Source organism: Apodemus sylvaticus, chromosome 5 (genome assembly GCF_947179515.1).
Source record: "Apodemus sylvaticus chromosome 5, mApoSyl1.1, whole genome shotgun sequence".
NCBI lineage: Eukaryota > Metazoa > Chordata > Mammalia > Rodentia > Muridae > Apodemus > Apodemus sylvaticus.
In genome coordinates, this window is record NC_067476.1 from 136676773 (window position 1) to 136690566 (window position 13794).

A 13794-nucleotide genomic window follows, 5' to 3' on the forward strand; every position below is an offset into this window, starting at 1 on the left:
ACCCCTAAAGAAATACAAGTGATCATTGAAAGTCTTCCAACCAAAAAAAGCACAGGACTAGATGGTTTTAGCATAGAATTCTATCAGACTTTCAAAGAAGACCTAACACCAATAGTCTTCAAACTATTCCACAAAATAGAAACAGAAGGAACACTACACAACTCGTTCTATGAAGCCATAATTATGCTTGTACCAAAACCACACAAAGAGCCAACAAAGAAAGAGAACTTCAGACCAATTTCCCTTATGAATGTTGATTCAAAAATACTAAATAAAATTCTTGCCAACCTAATCCAAGAACACATCAAAACGATCATTCACCATGATCAGGTAGGCTTCATCTCATGGATACAAGGATGGTTCAATATACAGAAATCCATCAATGCAATCCACTACATAAACAAAATCAAAGAAAAAAAAAGACATGGTCATTTCATTAGATGCTGTAAAAGCATTTGACAAAATTTGGCATCTTTTCATGCTAAAAGTCTTGGAAAGAACAGCAATTCAAGGCCCATACCTACACATAGTAATAGCAATATACAGCTAACCAGTAGCCAACATCAAACTAAATGGACAGAAATTTGAAGCAATCCCACTAAAATCAGGGACTAGACAAGGCTGCCCCCTCTCCGCATATCTTTTCAATATAGTATTTGCAGTTCTAGCTAGAGCAATTAGACAACAGAAGGAGGTCAAAGAGATACAGATTGGAAAGGAAGAAGTCAAATTATCACTATTTGCTGATGATATGATAGTATACTTTAGTGACCCAAAGAACTCCACCAGAGAACTCCTACAGCTGATAAACAACTTCAGCAAAGTGGCTGGTTATAAAATCAACTCAAGCAAATTAATAGCCTTTCTATACTCAAAAGATAAGCAGTCTGAGAAAGAAATTAGGGAAAATGACACCCTCCACAATAGCCACAAACAATATAAAGTATCTTGGTGTGACTCTAACCAAACAAGCGAAAGATCTGTATAATAGAACTTCAGGTCTCAGAAAAAAGAAATCAAGAAGACCTCAGAAAATGGAAAAATGTTCCATACTTGTGGACTGGCAGGATTAATAGTAAAAATTGCCATATTGCCAAAAACAAAATACAGATTCAATGCAATCCTCATCAAAATCCCAACTTGGTTCTTCATAGAGTTAGAAAGAGCAGTTCTAAAATTTGTCTGGAATAACAATAATTCCAGGATAGCTAAAACTATTCTCAACAGTACAAGAACTTCTGGGGGAATGAGTATCCCAGGCCTCAAGCAGTACTACAGAGAAATAGTGTTAAAAACTACAAGGTATTGGTACAGTGATAGGCAGGTAGATCAATGGAATAGAATTGAAGACCCAGAAATGAACACACACACCTATGGTCACTTGATATTTGACAAAGGAGCTATGACCATCCTGTGGAAAAAAAGATAGCCTTTTCAATAAATGGCGCTGGTTCAACTGGAGGTCAACATGTAGAAGAATGCAAATCAATCCATTCTTATCTCCTTATACTATGCTCAAGTCCAAGTGAATCAAGGACCTCCACATAAAACCAGACACACTGAGACAAATAGATAAAAAACTGGGAAGTATCATTGAGCACATGGGCACAGGGGAAAAGTTCCTGAACAGAACACCAATAGCTTATGCTCTAAGGTCAAGAATTGACAAATGGGACCTCATAAAAAATACAAAGTTTCTTAAGGCAAAGGACACTGTCAATCAGACAAAACAGAAATAAGCAAATTGGGAAAAGATCTTCACCAACCATACTTCAGACAGAGGGCTAATATCCAAGATATACAAAGACATCAAGAATGCAGACTCCAGGCCCCTGGTTCTGGAAAGACTCAGTGAAACAGTATTCAGCAAAACCAGAACGGGGAAGTGGGAAGGGGTGGGTGGGAGGACAGGGGAAGAGAAGGGGGTTTGCGGGACTTTCGGGGAGTGGGGGGGGCTAGAAAAGGGGAAATCATTTGAAATGTAAATAAATTATATCGAATAAAAAAAATTTAAAAAAAAAATTAAAAAAAAAAAAATAAAAAGAATGCAGACTCCAGAGAGCCAAATAACCCTATTAAAATTGGAGTACAGAGCTAATGAAGGAATTTTCACCTGAGGAATATTGAATGGCTGAGAAACACCTAAAGAAATGTTCAACATCCTTCGTCATCAGGGAAATGCAAATCAAAACAACCCTGAGATTTCACCTCACACAGCAGATGCTGGCAAGGATGTGGAGAAAGAGGAACACTGCTCCATTGCTGGTGGTGTTGCAAGCTGGCACAACCACTCTGCAAATTAGTCTAGTGGTTCCTCAGAAAACTGAGCATGACACTTCTGGAGGACCCTGCTATACCACTCCTGGTCATATACCCAGAGGATTCCCTGGCATGCAATAAGGATACATGCTCCACTATATTCATATCAACCCTATTTATAACAGACAGAATCTGGAAAGAACCCAGATGTCCCTCAATGGAGGAATGGATGCAGAAAATGTGGTGTATTTATACAATGGAATACTATACTCAGCCATTAAAAACAATGAGTTCATGAAATTCTTAGGCAAATGGTTGAAACTGGAAAATATCATCCTAAGTGAGGTAACCCAATCACAAAAGAACACACATGGAATGCATTCACTGATAAGTGGATATTAGCCCAGAAGCTGTGAATACCCAAGACACAATTCACATATCAAATCATTCCCAAGAAGAAGGAAGGAGAGGGCCCTGGTCCTAGAAAGGCTTGATCCATCAATGTAGGGGATTATGAGAACAGAGAAGTGGGAGGTGGTTGATTGGGGAACAGGCAAAGGGAAGAAGTCTTATGGGACTTATGGGGAGGGGGGAACTGGGAAAGGGGAAATCATTTCTAATGTAAACAATGAATATAGAAAATTTTAAAAAAAGAAAAAAGATTAAAAATAAAAAGACTACCAAGAGAGGGAAAATGAATTCCCTCTAGGCATGAATTCTCTAATGGGTTATCAAATACCAGGTGGTCAGTCAGCCGTAAAAACACTTACATATGAGAACCTCTACTGGATTCATCCAGTTGTATGCACATATTTATATGTGTGTGTGTGCATGGTGTGTGTATGTGCATGGTGTGGTGTGGTGTGTGTGTGTGTGTTAACTAAAGAGGGAAACTCCTCTTTCAAAAGGAGTGAGCTTTCCCAGGGACTACCATGCAGGTGTGAGTCCTTAATCTAAGAACTGTACATGTGGTAACCTCCTTGGAGGGAGGTTACATTTAGGTGTTATAATGAAGATCCAGGCAGGACAAGCCAATTCCCTTCTTCATGCCCAAGTAATGCTCTCTGGACAGTCCTGAATGTCAGCTCAGGATTCTGGCTCCACAGCTGTTGGAGATACACTGTGACAGCAGTCTTTGTCCAAGTGATTGTATGCCAACAGTAGCAGAGGATTCCAAATCAGTCAGTTTATGGTGATGATCGATAAAAATCGTTTTTGGATGTTACAACTCATTCTGAGAATAAAGACAATACCTGGGCAATTTGGTAAACCTGCTTCCCACAAACTAGGTACCTGCCTCCCCACCTGGAAAAATGCTGACTGGGAATAACTCATGTTTTTAGCTATTTATCTGTACTTCAGTACTTATTCAACCAGACTGTAAGGTCGTTAAACTTTGTTTTCTGTGCTATATTGCCAATATTTCATTTTCTCTCACATATAAAGAAATTCCCTCTTTTCTAGAACTTAAAAAGCTATGCAATTGACACATCTGGAATTCTGGGCAACCTTAGAATACACAGCTCATCTTGGTAGGGCCATGAAAATCACTAAAAATCACTTAGGTTTTCAGGAAGTCAATAACACAAACTCACCTCCTCCCCTAGGAAAACTGAGGCTTATTGTGCTGCATGTTCATTGGCACTTCACGTTGTAGTGCTTTTTTGCCAACTCAAGTTGTAGTGCCTTTCTGCCTGAAGTGATGACACTTATCTTTCTTGTAATGCTTGTAGGTAGGAGAAACGGGTCTTGCATGTCTTTAATCACTGAGGCCGCCTGGGGCTCAAAGGTTTCTGGTGAGGTAGTTGGAGAGCATTGTATTTGAGCGCAAAGGCTTCTCAGTAAAGCGGTTAAAAAACTTTGCTCTTGCTCCTCCGCAAAGACCTTGGGTTGAGGCAGTTGGGCTTGCTGCTTCCTGTGCTTGGAGGGCTTTTCCAGGACTCGGGACCGTAAGCTCGAGGAGGTGGTTGTTTCAGCTGAAAACAGGTTAAACGTGGTAAAGGTATAAAATGTTGGCTGTCTAGACATTTACATAAAACACCTAATACCTACCTAATACAAGTGGACTTTATGTGAACTTCCTCGGTGCAAGCACTGGATTTAGAAACTAGGCATAGTAGACAGTGTACCAAGGTTTCATTTCCGTACTGGATTTGTAAAGTAGCCAATCGCTTTGTCTGCCCATTACATTTTTGTACACATGTGAAGCAGGTTACCCCATGTTTTTAAAGACCACTTCTTTATAATGGAAATATATACCAGTAATTGATGGTGGGATGGTATAGGGGGAGGGAGGGGAAGTGAGATTCCTAGGACTGCTGTAACAAGCTTGAATTAAGATAAATTTATTGCTTCACATGTGTGTCTAGGAGTTTAAAATGAAAGTCTTGTCAGCGTTGTGAACTTGGAAGCTCTTAGAGAGTATGTTAGCTTCAGATGTTGTTTTGCAATCCTGGGTGTCTCTTGGCTTGGTTCACCATCACTGTGGTATCTGCCTGTTTTTCCATTAAATCCTGCTGTGTGTCTGTGTCGATGTGCTTTACTCTGTAGATGAAAGACACTGGATTAGGGCCCACTCTAGTCTCAGGAACTCAACGTAATTACATCTTGAAGGATCCTTATTATGGTTTGAAACTAATCTGTGCCCCATAGATTTGCGATTGAATTCTTGATTGGTGTTCTCTCAAGCTTTGCTATTTGGGGAGATTTTAGAAGCTTCTGGACAATGGAAGGTGGGTGGTATTTGGTTTTGACCCATAAAAATATCTTACAGATTCTCTCTGATTCTTTGACCACTGCACTGTGTGTGAATAGTTGTTGTCTACTAAATTCTGCTGACACTATGACCCTGTGCTCAAGCTCATAAGGGCAAGCAAATACAAACACTGATATAGTAGGTCAAAATAATTGTCATCTCTTCTATTTCTTTTTTTTTATTTGATATATTTTTTATTTACATTTCAAATGATTTCCCCTTTTCTGGCCCCCCCCACTCCCAGAAAGTCACATAAGCCCCCTTCCCTCTCCCTGTTCTCCCATCCACCCCTTCCCACTTCCCTGTTCTATTTCTTTTATCAGAAAACTGTCACACCTATGCAAAATAACTAATAAGACCTTAGTTCCTACATTGTTGCAATAACAGGTTCTGTGGTTAGAACTTAACACATATTTTTAGGACCATGGAATTCTACCTGTAGAAACATAACATCTTAATAGCATTTCTCATAAAAATACTTTTGACCCTGAGGAGCATCTCAGTTGGTCTTGGTTTGAGAATGAAGACTTTATTCTTGATACGCTGCACCTATGTAGAAGTTTGTTTGAACTGATTACCCTGGCTCTTGGGATAGGAGGCCATCTTTCCTGGAGCTTACTGGCTTGCCAGTCTAGCTAAGTTGGTGATCCCCAGGTGCCAGTGAGAGAGTCTGCCACAACGGACAAGGTAGACAATAACACGGTGAGTGACTCCTGAAGAGGTTGAACTCTGTCTTTGTCCACACACTCTCCCTGCATCTGCTGCCACCAATACCATCCTTTTACCTGTTTAAGTACCCTTTCCACTTCTTTTTGTTAAACAAAAGTTCGCTGGGTCCTTGGTGTTCACGCTTGATCCTTCTACTGCATTTCTGGTCATTTTTGGGGTGGGGTATTTAAATCAAGTAGGCATTCTTGTCTACTGATAATTTTGTTGAAACCATTGTTGCCCTTTAGGTCACAGATGGACTTCTTACCATCCACTAAATCTATTGTTCACAGCCCTCACCTTGTACTCTAAGGGTCACTGCCTTTTTTTTTTTTTGACCCTTTCCTTAGCTTCCACAGTATGTATGTCTACTCTCAGCTTAGCTTATGGCTTTTTAGTTACCACTGTCTCCTGCCTGTTTCCTGTCTGATCTGATGCTTTGGTTGGAAATTCTTTGATAACATAATTCTTCAACATTGTTTCGGTGTGTTTCAGTTTCATAAAGTTTAGTTTGTGTGTCGGTTTTCTTTTTCTTTCTTTTTTAATGTTTTCACTTCTTTTGTAAATTATATTTGGTGTGTTTTTAGTTACATTTCAAATGATTTCCCCTTTTCTAGACCCCCACTCCCCGAAAGTCCCATAAGCCCCCTTCCCTCCCCCTGTTCCCCCAACCCCCTTCCCACTTCCCTGTTCTGGTTTTGCCCTATACTGCTTCACTGAGTCTTTCCAGAACAAGGGGCCACTCCTCCATTCTTCTTTTACCTCATTTGATGTGTGGATTATGTTTTAGGTATTCCATTTTTCTAGGCTAATATCCACTTATTAGTGAGTGCATACCATGATTGATCTTTTGAGACTGGGTTACCTCACTTAGTATGATGTTCTCCAGCTCCATCCATTTGCCTAAGAATTTCATGAATTCATTGTTTCGAATGGCTGAATAGTATGCCATTGTGTATATATACCACATTTTTTGCATCTACTCTTATGTTGAGAGATACCTGGGTTCTTTCCAGCTTCTGGCTATTATAAATAAGAATGCTATGAACATAGTGGGGCATGTATCCTTATTACATGCTAGGGAATCCTCTGGGCATATGCCCAGGAGTGGTATAGCAGGATCTTCCGGAAGTAACATGCCCAGTTTTCTGACGAACCACCAGACTGATTTCCAGAGTGGTTGTACCAATTTGCAATCCCACCAGCAGTGGAGGAGTGTTCCTCTTTCTCCACATCTTCGCCAACACCTGCTGTCTCCTGAATTTTTAATCTTAGCCATTCTGACTGGTGTAAGGTGAAATCTCAGGGTTGTTTTGAGTTGCATTTCCCTAATGACTAATGAAGTTGAGCATTTTTAAGATGCTTCTCTGCCATCCGAAGTTCTTCAGGTGAAAATTCTTTGTTTAATTCTGTACCCCATTTTTAATAGGGTTATTTGGTTTTCTGGAGTCTAACTTCTTGAGTTCTTTATATATATATATATTGGATATTAGCCCTCTATCTCATATACGGATGGTGAAGATCTTTTCCCAATTTGTTGGTTGCCGATTTGTCCTTTTAATGGTGTCCTTTGCCTTACAGAAACTTTGTAATTTTATGAGGTCCCATTTGTCAATTCTTGATCTTAGAGCATATGCTATTGGTGATCTGTTCAGGAACATTCCCCAAATACTGATATCCTCAAGGCTCTTCCCCAGTTTTTTTTCTATTAACTTGAGAGTGTCTGGCTTTATGTGGAGGTCCTTGATCCATTTGGAGTTGAGCTTAGTAGAAGGAGACAAGGATGGATCAATTTGCATTCTTCTGCATGCTGACCTCCAGTTGAACCAGCACCATTTGTTGAAAAGGCTATCTTTTTTCCATTGGATGTTTTCAGCCTCTTTGTCAAGGATCAAGTGGCCATAGGTGTGTGGGTTCATTTCTGGATCTTCAATTGTATTCCATTGATCCACCTGCCTGTCACTGTACAATACCATGCAGGTTTTAACACTATTGCTCTGTAGTATTGCTTGAGGTCAGGGATACTGATTCCCCCAGAATTTCTTTTGTTGTTGAGAATAGTTTTAGCTACCTGGGTTTTTGTTATTCCAGATGAATTTGAAAATTTCTCTTTCTAACTCTGCGAAGAATTGAGTTGGGATTTTGATGGGTATTGTGTTGAATCTGTATATTGCTTTTGGCAAAATGGCCATTTTAACTATATTAATCCTGCCGGATCCATGAGCATGGGAGGTTTTTCCATTTTTTGATGTCTTCCTCTATTTCCCTCTTCAGAGTCTTGAAGTTCTTGTCATACAGATCTTTCACATGTTTGGTAAGAGTCACCACAAGGTACTTTATACTGTTTGTGGCTATTGTGAAGGGGGTCATTTCCCTATTTTCTTTCTCAGCCTGCTAATCCTTTGAGTATAGGAAGGCTACTAATTTGATCGAGTTGATTTTATAACCTGCCACTTTGCTGAAGTTGTTTATCAGGTGTAGGGGTTCTCTAGTGGAGTTTTTTGGGTCACTTTGGTAGATTATCATATCATCTGCAAATAATTATAGTTTGACTTCTTCCTTTCCAATTTGTATCCCTTTGACCTCCTTATGTTGTCTAATTGCCTGAGCTTGTACCTCAAGTACAATATTGAAAAGATAAGGAGAAAGGGGGCAGCCCTATCTAGTCCCTGATTTTAGTGGGATTGTTTCAAGTTTCTCTCCATTTAGTTTGATGCTGGCTAGCAGTTTGCTGTATATTGCGTTTACTATGTTTAGGTATGGGCCTTGAATTCCTCTTCTTTCGAAGACTTTAAGCATGAAAGGATGCTGAATTTTGTCAAATGCTTTTTCAGCATCCAATGAAATAACCATGTGGTTTTTTTCTCTGAGTTTGTTTATGTAGTGGATTGCATTGATGGATTTCTATATATTGAACCAACCCTGCATCCCTGGGATAAAGTATATTGATCATGGTGGATAATCATTTTTATGTGTTCTTGGATTAGGTTGGCAAGAATTTTATTGAGTATTTTTGCATCAACATTCATAAGGGAAATTGGTCTGAAGTTCTCTTTCTTTGTTGGATCTTTGTGTGGTTTTGGTATAAGCATAATTTTGCTTCATAGAACGATTCAGGTCGTGTTACTTCTGTTTCTATTTTGTGGAATAGCTTGAAGACTATTGGTGTTAGGTCCTCTTTGAAGGTCTGATAGAATTCTATGCTAAAACCATATGGTCCTGTGCTTTTTTTGGTTGGAAGACTTTCTATGACCCCTTCTATTTCTTTAGGGTTCATGGGACTATTTAGATGATCTGTTTGGTCCTGATTTAATTTTGGTAATTGTCATCTGTCTAGGAAATTGTCCATTTCCTCCAGATTCTCCAGTTGTGTTGAGTATAGGCTTTTGTAGTAGGATCTGATGATTTTTTGGATTTCCTCAGTTTCTGTTGTTATATCCCCCTTTTCATTTCTAATTTTGTTAATTTGAATAATTTTTCTGTGCTCTTTGTCAGTCTGTCTAAGGGTTTATCTATCTTGTTGATTTTCTCAAAGAACCAGCTCCTGGATTCATTGATTCTTTGTATGGTTCTGTTTGTTTCCACTTGATTGATTTCAGCCCTGAGTCTGATGATTTCCGGTCTTCTACTCCTCCTGGGTGAATTGGCTTCTTTTTGTTCTAGGGCTTTCAGGTATGTCGTTAAGCTGCTAGTGTATGCTCTTTCCATTTTCTTTTTAGAGCACTCAGGGCTACGAGTTTTCCTCTTAGCACTGCTTTCATTGTGTCCCCAAGATTTGGGTATGTTGTGCCTTCATTTTCATTAAATTCTAAAAAGTCTCTGATTTCTTTCTTTCTTTCTTCTTTGGCCAAGCTGTCATTGAGTAGAGTATTGGTCAGCCTCCATGTGTATGTGGGTTTTCTGTTGTTTTTGTTGCTCTTACTCCATAGTGATCTAATAGGAGGCATGGGATTAGTTTGATCTTCTTATATTTGTTGAGGTCTGTCTTGTGACCAATTATATATATGGTCAATTTTGGAGAAGGTACCATGAGGTGCTGAGAAAAAGGTATATTCTTTTGCTTTAGGGTGAAATGTTTTATAAATATCAGTCAAATCCAATTGGCTCAAAGCTTCAATTAGTTTTACTGTGTCCCTGTTTAGTTTCTGTTTTCCTGATCGGTCCTTGAGGATATTGGAGTGTTGAAGTACCCCACAATTATTGTGTTAGGTGCAATGTGTGCTTTCAGCTTTAGTAAAATCTCTTTTACCAATGAGGGTGCCCTTGCATTTGGTACATAGATGTTCAGAATGAAAGTTCTTCTTGGTGGATTTTTCCTTTGACCAGCAAGAAGTGTCCTTCTGTGTCTCTTTTGATGACTTTAGGTTGAAAGTCAATTTTATCTGATATTAGAATGGCTACTCCGGCTCGTTTCCCGAGACCATTTGCTTGTAAAATTGTCTTCCAGCCTTTTACTCTAAGGTAGTTTTTGTCTTTGACACTGAGGTGTGTCTCCTGTATGCAGCAAAATGTAGGATCCTGTTTCTTTATCCAGTCTGTTAGTCTATGTCTTTTTATTGGGGAATTGAGTCCATTGATGTTAAGAGATATTAAGGAATAGTGGTTATTACTTCCCGTCATTTTTTATGTTCTTTTTTTCATTTGAGTGGTTATCTTCTTTTGGGTTTGATGAAGGAAGGTAACTATCTTGCTTTTTCCTGGGTGTAGTTTCCCTCCTTGTATTGGAGTTTTCCTCCTATTATTCTTTGCAGAGTTGGGTTTGTGGAAAGATATTGTGTAAATTTGGTTTTGTCATGGAATATCTTGGTTTCTCCATCTATGATGAAAGAGAGTTTTGTTGGGTGTAGTAGTCTTGGCTGACATTTGTGTTCTCTTAGAGTCTGCATGAGATCTGCCCAGGATCTTCTAGCTTTCATGGTCTCTGGTGAGAAGTCTGGTGTGATTCTGATAGGTCTTCCTTTATATGTTACTTGGCCTTTTTTCTCTTATTGCCTTTAATATTCTTTCTTTGTTTAATGCATTTGGGGTTTTGATTATTATGTGATGAGAGGTATTTCTGCTCAGGTCCAATCTGTTTGGAGTTCTGTAGGCTTCTTGTAAATTCATGGGCATCTCTCTCTCTTTAAGTTGGGAAAGTTTTCTTCCATAATTTTGTTGAAGATATTTGCTGGCCCTTTAAGTTGTAAATCTTCACTCTCATCTATGCCTATAATCCTTAGGTTTGGTCTTCTCATTGTATCCTGGATTTCCTGGATGTTCTGGGATACAAGCTTTTTGCATTTTGCATTTTCTTTGACTGTTGAGTCAATGATTTCTATGGTATCTTCAGCATCTGAGATTCTTTCTTCCATCTCTTGTATTCTGTTGTTGATATTTGCATCTATGGCCCCTGATTTCTTCTCAAGGCTTTCTATCTCCAAATTTGTCTTTCTTTGTGATTTCTTAGTTGTTTCTACTTCTGTTTTTAGATCCAGGATGGTTTTGCTCAGTTCCATCATTTGTTTGTTTGTGTTTTCCTGTAATTCTTTAAGAGATTTTTGTGTTTCCTCTTTCATGACTTCTGCCTGTTGACTCAAGTTCTCCTGCATTTCTTTAAGTTTTTTTTCCCTGTTTCTTCTTTATTGGCTTCTATCTCTTGAGCCTTATTCTCCTGAATTTCTTTAAGTGATTTTTGTGTTTCCATTATACAGGTTTCTAGCTTATTCATGTTCCCCTGTATTTATTTAAGAGATTCATTTATGTCCTTTTTGTGTTCTAGCAGCATCATGACCAGTGATTTTAAATCCAAATCTTGTTTCTCTGGTGTACTGGCATAATGTTGGAAAGTGTGGTTCAAACACTGCCATATTGCCTAGATTTCTGTTAGTAGCATTCCTGCGTTTGCCCTTTGCCATCTTGTTCTCTAGTGTTAGTTGGTCTTGTCTCTGGCTGGTGTTTGAGCCTCCTGAGAGGCTCTAGGGCTATTTCTGCAACACTGGATGGCTGGGTTTCCCCTGTTGCAGATTGCTGATGTGCTGTCCTCCTCTTGGGTGCCCTTGCAGCCCTAGTGTGCTTTGCCCCAGATTGTGTCTGTGAGCCAGATGGTGCCCATTTACTCCTTCAGGGAGTGCTGAGGGTGTATGCCATGGGACCTTTTCTGAGTGTTGATCACTCTGCTGGGCAGCAGAACTCCCAATGGGGTTGGTGCACAGAAGGCTAGCCTAGCTGCTCAGGCCCCGAGTCTAGGCAAAAGCCTGGCAGGCTGAGTTCCAAGCAAAGTTTCCCAAGCTAAGTTTCCCTTGGGCTATGAGTGTTAATTGGGTCTGTCTGGTGGCCAGGATGTCAGCTTGTGCGTGCTCCCTGAAAGTGCTGGGAGAGTCTGCTGGGCTAACAACCTCCTGGCCAGGTTGGCACACAGATGGCCCACCGAATAGCCCAGGTCTTGGGGGCAGTCCAGGGCCTGTCGGGGCCTAGACCTCTGCTATGCTAGCCTTGAGCTTTGCCTGTTAGCTGGCTTTGCCTGCTAGAACTCTCTGGCGTCCTGTAGGCAAAATGGTGGCGTGTGTGCCTGGCCGGGCAAACAACCTCCTGGCTGGGTTGGAACACCGAGGCCCCCCTCCCCCGAACAGCCCAGGGCCTGGGTGCAGGCCAACGCCCGTCGGGCTTAGACCCCCCACGATGTTGACCTTGGGTTATATTTGCGTACCTCAGTCTGTCTGATTTCTCTGGCACCTGAGATCCAAGATGGAGGTGAGTCTCTTGTAACTGACTGGCGGGAGGCGGAGTTCTGATGTAGCTTCTGTGGGGTGAAAGGTGCTGTAAATCTGTCACCGCTTGCAGCCCGGCTGGCCAGTGAAGGTCAGTGGTAGCGGGCGCAAGGCCTGCCTGGACCCTGTCACCTTGGTTCCACTGCTGATGGCCCTTCTACTGGACCAGCTGCCGCCGCTGCCACCACTGCCACAGCCGCCACCTGTTGAACATTCTTTAGGTGCTTCTCAGCCATCTGATATTCCTCAGGTGAAAATTCTTTGTTTAGCTCGTACCCCATTTTTAATAGGGTTATTTGGCTCACTGGAGTCTAACTTCTTGAGTTCTTTGTATATATTTGATATTAGCCATCGGTCGGATGTAGGGTTGGTAAAGATCTTTTCCCAATTTCTTGGTTGCTGTTTTGTCCTATTAACAGTGTCCGTTGACTTACAGAAACTTTGTAATTTTATGAGCTCCCATTTATCAATTCTTGATCTTAGGGTATAGGCTATTGGTGTTCTGTTCAGGAATTTTTCCCCTGTGCCCATGTGTTCAGGGCTAGTCCCCAGATTCTGTGTGTCTGGTTTTATGTGGAGGTCCTTGGTCTACTTGGAATTGAACTTAATACAAGGAGAAAAGAATGGATCAATTTGCATTCTTCAGCATGCTAGCCGCCAGTTGAGTCAGCACCATCTGTTGAAAGGCTATCTTTTTTTCCACTGGATGGATTTAGCTCCTTTGTCAAGGATCAAGTTACCATAGGTGTGTAGGTTCATTTCTGGGTCTTCAAAGGGTCCAAGGAGCTGAAGGGATTTGCAGGACCACAGAAGGAACAACAATATGAGTCACCCAGTACTCCCAGAGCTCCCAGGGACAAAACCATCAACCAAAGAGTATACACGTAGTTACCCATGGCTCCAGGCACATAGGCATCAAAGAATGGTATTGTTAGACACCAAAGGGAGGAGAGGCTCTTGGTCCTGGAAAGACTTTATGCCATAGTTTAGAGGAATATCAGGACAGGGAAAGGGAGAGGGTTCATTCGGGAAAGGGAGATGACTTATGGGATTTTTGGGAGGGGGGAACAAGGAAAGGAAACAGCATTTGAAATATAAATAATATATCAAATAAAAAAGAACAAATGAATAAACAGGGACCTTGAGTGTCAGGTCAAAAAAAATATGAGGGTGGTATTGATGTTTTATTATTTCAATTCCTGACTTAATGAGGGTTTCCTTTCTCACTTTTGATATAATTAAGTGCTACCATAGTCTGGGTGTAGAAATGACTACTCAATTTAACTTCCCTAAATGTTCCTTGGCCAAGGTACTTTAATATTTTGT